At 34.3% G+C, this 7,256-nt stretch overlaps 1 protein-coding gene and 1 long non-coding RNA gene across 2 annotated transcripts in view; one reads left to right on the top strand and one right to left on the bottom strand.

The window, feature by feature from the left end:
* The window catches only part of LOC106878895 (receptor-type tyrosine-protein phosphatase T), a 596,380-nt gene that overhangs the window by 503,010 nt on the left and 86,114 nt on the right, over positions 1-7,256 (bottom strand). The gene's annotated exons all lie outside the window — the stretch shown is intronic.
* LOC106878896 (uncharacterized) overlaps positions 1-7,256 on the top strand; it is a 140,431-nt gene that overhangs the window by 131,670 nt on the left and 1,505 nt on the right. The gene's annotated exons all lie outside the window — the stretch shown is intronic.

Genomic DNA, 7,256 nt, shown 5'->3' on the forward strand with positions numbered 1-7,256 from the left:
TATATATATATGTATGTATGTATGTATGTACGTATGTATGTGTGAACGTGAAATCACGTAATTTTTCAACTAGATAGGAACATTGTTTGCTCATTACCGTTTCTAGGTTGTCTTATCTGGTCTACAGAACTTGAATTACTCATTTGCCGCTGCTCATTGAAATACATTGAAACAGTGTTTGTTTAGTAAATACATCGTCAATTACCTTTCCAATGATTCATGACTTGTATGACTCAGAGTGCGGTGCGTTAGTTAAACAGGGATATGCTAGGACTGAGGATGCGTGCCGTAGCTTTGAAAGTGTAAATCGTTGAGATCAAAGAAATATTGGAATCCTATAACCAAGAAAGAATTTATAATATATACAGGAATCCATAACAACAAATGCGTAAAAGCATTGCTATTAACAAATAATACTTAAGGAACATCAAAAGCAGAGAGAGGGAGAGAGTAAGAGAGGATATGTGCAGTTTGTTGTTAGAGTGAATAGCTTAACTGCTACGATTCAACCCTGAACTTGAAAAGTTCAGGGTTGACTGTGCTTCTGTGATAATTCTAATAATGAGCTTCTGATGCGAGAAGTCAAAGAACTGTGTTAAATAAAACATTAGCCAGTACGCATTAATGCGGAATTGCTAACTTTGCGAAAAGCAGAACTATAAAATATTACCGTAACATTGAAAGATTCATAGACATTCATGTTTGTATTGCACAAGCATGAAATAAATCTAGTTAGACGTGTAAATAAATATAGAAGCAGAAATTATCCTGTTAATTATAAGTAGGTAGGTGTATCAAGTTATAAGTGGGCGAGATGGAGTTTCTGAATGAAATCAGTATTTTCACCAACAGTTACATCAAGATTGTTTTCTGAGAAGTTAAATATAGATTTTATCTGTGTACGTTGAAATAGTAGCAGCTCTCAGATGGTCGGAGAATCACATAGGACTACTAACTTAGTTTGTAGGCATATGTTGCCAGCCAAGACAGCATCTAACTGCTAGAAATAGTAACCAAATCTTCATAGCACACCCTATGACTTGAGAAATGGGAAGCATTAAATAATGTGGTCCTCGATAAACTGCGTTTCTCATGACTAGAAAAGCTTTGATTGGAGATCATAGATTTAGAACCAAAGACCTGTCTTACTTCATTTTATACAAGCATTTCGGAAATCCTTCCTTTTTTTTAAACTGAGGATTGAATATACCATATTAATAACTCATTATTTTTAGGGATTATTTAATGATTACCAAAATAACACCATTATACAAATTAACACCGACTGGTCAGAGATAATAATGTTAAGAAATTCTTCTTCTCAAAATATCCAAAAGTAAAGTTCAGAACAGCACCGTAATACCGAGAACTTGAGGTGTATTCCACGTTCCAGAGTCACTTCACGTTACATATGAATATTCCAGACAAACATTTTGGTGTATAGAATTTTTTAAGTAGATTTTTCACCGAGCCTCATATATATTCAATTATAAAAAGTATTTGGTCCATTACGTTTTGATGCTAAAATAAACAATGTTTTTAATGGAATTCTTTTCAGACTGAACTGTAAGAGTAAATTTTGTATATACTGTACTTAGATACAGTCTGTAATTCTGAGTGATTCCTTCAAGAAAAGGAGTCTGAAAGTAGACCAGAAAACTACCATTTTCCTCCTCCAATTTAAGTTCTTAAAGAGCTCATAACAAAAATAGTGTGGGTGGGGCGCGCTTCTAATAACAGGGTGAACTTATATTTTTGCTATACTATAATATGATGTCTTTTATTCAGCGCAATGTTTGCAGGAACAAAATGATAAAACCGAATGGAATTTTTATTACTCATCAGTTGGAAACATCACCTACAGCTTTGTTTCCTAACGATCAAATGTCAAACACATGATCTGGTATTTGGGGGATTAAAGAATATGTGTGTGTGTGTGTGTGTGTGTGTATGTATGTATGTATCATAGCATTGCGTTCTTGTTTGTATAAGGAATTAGAAAGTTTCTAGACGGTGATAAACTGAAATCTCTGCAAGTGAATATCAAGACAGTAATAATAATAATAATAATAATTGGTTGTTCGAGTGAATCACTCGTGACATTAGACAATAACAAGCACCGTTTGTATCAAATTTCATTAAAGTAGGTCACATATCAACTTTATCTTTTACTCGTTTCAGTCATTAAACTTCGCCCATACTGGAACATCAGCTTGACGGGTTTAGTCGAGCAAATCGGCCCCGGTATTTTATTTATAAGTCTGGTACTTGTTCTACCGGTTACTTTGAGCCGAGCCGCTTTGTAACGGGGCCTGTTATTGTTTCCAAATCACTCCATCATATTTTCTATCAGCCATTTGTCATCAAAATACTCCACATTTTCTCTTTCCGGCAAATTTCTAATATTTATAAACCATTAATCCATTTGTGTGTGGACATTTGAACACGAATGCTTGTGTGAGTGAGTGAGTGAGTGAGTGAGTGTGTGTGTGTGTTAGTGAATGCGTGTGTGTTAGTAAGTGAGTGAGTATTGTTAGTTCACATTGCTGTGTAAGGGGCATAGGGCCGGTCTCCCGTTGCTTTTTTTTTTGTTTTATTCTGGCTTATATATATATTCCTGTCAAGACGGGATGCCAATCTTTAGCAGGATTACTCACTTTTACCAGCGAAGTGGTCTGGAGCAATGTGAAATAAAGTGTCTTGCTCAAGAACACAACGTATCCCCCGGTCCAAGAATCGAAACAACAATCTTACGATCATGAGTCTAGCCTCTAATCACTAAGCTATGCGCCTCCCCATTATTACCATGTTGTTGGCACTCCGTCGCTTACGACGACGAGGGTTCCAGTTGATCCGATCAACGGAACAGCCTGCTCGTAAAATTAACGTGCAAGTGGCTGAGAACTCCACAGACACGTGTACCCTTAACGTAGTTCTCGGGTATATTCAGCGTGATACAGTGTGACAAGGCTGACCCTTTGAATTACAGGCACCACAGAAAGAGGAAGTAAGAGTGAGAGAAAGTTGTGGTGGAAGAGTACAGCAGGGTTCGCCACCATCCCCTGTCGGAGCCTCGTGGAGCTTTAGGTGTTTTCGCTCAATAAACAGTCATAACGCCCGGTTTGGGAATCGAAACCGCGATCCTATGACCGCGAGTCCGCTGCCCTAACCACTGGGCCATTGCGCCTCCATTATTACCATATTACTGAATGATAGTGCCAAATCGTATCCAGAGTTGTCGTTCTTAATTCTCAAAGAAAGGAAAACAATATTATATTGAGTTAACGTTTTAGTATTCTTAGCTTAACACTAAACTATTGTTTTTCATGCAGATGAGGTCTCTGAGTTGTTAGTCAACTTTGTTGTACATTCACCTTAGGCTTATATAATTTCCTACCCTGACAGTTGTTCATGACATCTCGTGTAAATTTTGATATTCCAGACGTATAAACAGACATTAACATGAGACCAAAGAAAATATTGAAATCACATCTTTCTAAAGTGAAATCTGCTCAAGAAATGTTTCTATTGAATTAAGTGTGTCCACAAATATCCATATTTCTTTTCGTATACTCTTTCTTTTAATATAACATATTTATTATAATACATTCCAAGCTCAATGTTAAGTCATACGAAAAATTTATTTCATTAGAGCAGAACTTTGATGTAATGCTAATGGAATTACACTGAAGTGACTCTTCATTTTACACAGGTTTGTGAGACATTAATGGAATCTTAGTTATAAAATTGATATTATAAACAACAATTTAATTATCTAGTAAGATATTTTAATCCGAGACATTCTAAAAACTAGTACACTTTTTTAAAAGCTTTGAATGCATTATTTTCTTTCAGTGAAATCATAAAGTTAAAGAAATTAAGTTTTTAAAACATCAAATGTACCGAAAATGTATCACATTCCCCTTGCCTCTTCGTAGCTTATGTTAACACATCTGGAATATCAAGACTGATGCAAGATATGTCAACAACATCTGCTCTGGGAGTGAAATATACGAAGATGGAAATACATCCCGTCTGAAATGTTAACTTAGCACTTTAGATAGCCTTTCATTATGGAGCCATTTGCTGTACGTTCTGTTTTGCTTTGAGCTTCAACTGAAGAATACTGGAGGAACTGCAGCTGCGGTTTTCATAAGTTGAGTTTACACTGACATTTACAAAAATGAAATTTAAAAATAAAGCAGGCATACATAAATAGAGACCTAAAGCTGACATACAAATGTATGAGTGAAAGTGTATGTTTTATATATATACACACGCACACATCTGGCGTTTCCTGCATGAATGAAAGACATACAATGCATGCTTAAAATACATAAATGAATGCAAATAACAAATCAGATTTTAAGATAAATCTTTCGTTTTTACGAGAGACAGCTGGAAAAAGGCTCTCTATATTCTGCTATATATGTTACCCTACTTCAATCATTTGGCTTTATTTTTAACATGGCATACGCTGGCTTAAAGCCTAACAGTTGTTGTGTATCTTTCTACCTACCTATGTGTATGTGCGCGCTCGTGTGTAAACACTACCTGTGTATAAATACGCACTATATGCGTGTATGCATTCGTACACTATATAAACACACATCCTATACATGGTGGGGGGAGAGAGATCTATGAATCATAATATATACACATTGTTGATAAGCCAGTTATGCGGTATTTGCTCTGAGAGAACATCTCACATGAACGTGATGTGTTAAAAACCCAAAGAATGTTAGAGGAAACGGAAAATTCGTCCCAACAACGGCCACATCAGTGGACATTTTACATGTACACTGCTCCAAGGTGTATTACAATAAATTACAATCTTACTAATTACCAATTGCCATTTTACTGAAATTTACAGATAATTCGGGACTCAGAAATCCCTAAAAGGAAGCCCTAATTCTAATCTAATTTATCATATATTTGTATTCTTTTTAATCCTCTCTGAAAGGGTTAATTTGTATGCAAATTAGTTGTCCCAATAGACTTTTAAAAAGCCTTCTGCACTGAACGGTATATGGAATTAGCTAAAGATAATACAAGCTTTGCGACCAAGATCCCAGACTAACTCAACGTATTTTGGGAACATTCTAAAGTTTGCCGTCGAAATAAAATCTAAAACAGAAAACATTCTGAGAAATTTCCAGGAACAAAGATCAATCCCAACTATTCGTTCTCTATGGGCAAGATAAAGAAGTTACTTTAGCAAAGATATCGCGAATTGTCGAGGACAAGTTGAGTATTTCATTATAATAAATTTAAGCAACAGAAGAGAAAATCTTTCTTTCTTCTTTTATTGAATAACAGTCGTAAATTCTAAAATTGTGGGGTCTCTTACAATGGTAAAACTCCATTGATCAGGTATGGTGATACACAAGTGCTTATATGTTAGTTTAAGTTTGTATTATATTGCCTTTCATAATTTAATTTAATCATAATATTAATATTCTATTTCCTCAAGAAATGTTTGCCGGAATGATTAAATCAGGCTAACAGCAGCACAAATATATATTATTTGGAGAGACATATGGGCAAACAAAGCTATTTGGTAGCAAGAAATAATCAATAAAAAATTGCTTAGCTTAGGTCAATAGCTAATTTGTTTCATTGAAAAAGGCTTTTGCATAGTCCAATATTGATATTCTTTTATTATTTGTGTTGATTATATTATTGGTTGAGACAAAATATACCAAAAAAAAACACAAATTAAGTAGTTTTTTTTTTCTTTCGAGTCCTGTATAAACTGGCTTCAAAGTTATTTTTCCAGTTCTACTGGATATTGAGAATTATGCAGGTTAGCATTACTGTAGGGCTTTACAGATTAGATTTCTATTAGCAAACATTATCGATCAGTAACTGCATGAGAGACACTAACTTGACATCATTATCAAACATCCATCAATTAGATTTCCACAGATTTCCATATCGACTGGATTCCATTCCAATCCAGAAGCACACGTTTTTAATTCAAATTATAAATCGTAGCGTAAATTTGCTTTGTGTGTGTGTGTGTGTGTGCGTGCGCGCGCGCGTGTGTGTGTGTGTGTGTGTGTATGTGTGTGTGTGTGTGTGTGTGTGTGTGTGTGTGTGTGTGTGTGTGTGTGTGTGTGTGTGTGTGTGTGTGTGTGTGTGTGTGCATAGCAACTCACATATGTAGTAACCGTGAAACAGTGATAATAATGTAGGGATATTTACATGTAAATATAAAAAAATAAAGCGATGCAAACAAAATCTTGAAAATAAACAAACACGTACGCACGGACATGTAAACATTCTGCTATATATTTATGTCTATGTGTGTGTATGTATGAAATGTCTGAATTTGATTCTGTTGGTTACTGTATTCAAGTTTATCGAGTAGTTTGTTTGGGTTGGGCCTATCTCAAGCAATGAGCTACATCTTGTCACCTTCATGCACATGTTATATAAGAGAGAAGTACAAAAGAGTACAATCATCCATGTTTACAAAGTCACGGTTGTGTTTTCGTTATAATGTGTATTATTGAAGAGAAACACAAAACTAGCAGTTTATTAGAATATGCAAATCGTAACAGTAAAACTGAATATGTTTGGAGAGATTAGTTGTTGTGAGGTGCAATATGTTAGATTGATCCGCTACTTTATCCAATCTAGCTTGATGGAATCAGATCGGCCTAATACAAAACAAAAGAACCGAAAAAGAGACCAGACATTTTACTTTCGTTTCAATAAATTCAGCCAATAAGACTGAAGTCCATAGCTCTCTTCTGAAGAACGCTCCCCAAAATGATATATTTTATATTATAGTTCAACTGAAATTTAGAGAAATATATTTCCAGTTGAAAGGAAAAAAATCTAATCAAGATTTATAAAAATGAAAATAGTCAAGAAATTTAGGCTTCAAGTAAACACTTTTAGAAATGTTTGCTAAGGATAAATCTATTCACAATATACAGGTCTTATTATTTTCCCGATATGATAGAGTGTTATATTTTTGGCAAGTTTAACTAAAGAACGAGATTGAAGAAGTAATACAAAAGATTTAACAATGAATAAAGTTGCAGGTTTACACTGTCAACAATTACGACTCAATTAGAAAATATAATCGAAAATTTTAACAGAATAAACTATTTTAAAAATCAAATTAAAAATGATAACATTTATAAAACATGGAATTTATCAGATCCAACTAGATTTTGGTATTTTTACTATCAAATACTATCATAAAGAGCAGATACTTGCATATATATATATATATATATATA

Source organism: Octopus bimaculoides, chromosome 8, assembly GCF_001194135.2.
Source record: "Octopus bimaculoides isolate UCB-OBI-ISO-001 chromosome 8, ASM119413v2, whole genome shotgun sequence".
NCBI lineage: Eukaryota > Metazoa > Mollusca > Cephalopoda > Octopoda > Octopodidae > Octopus > Octopus bimaculoides.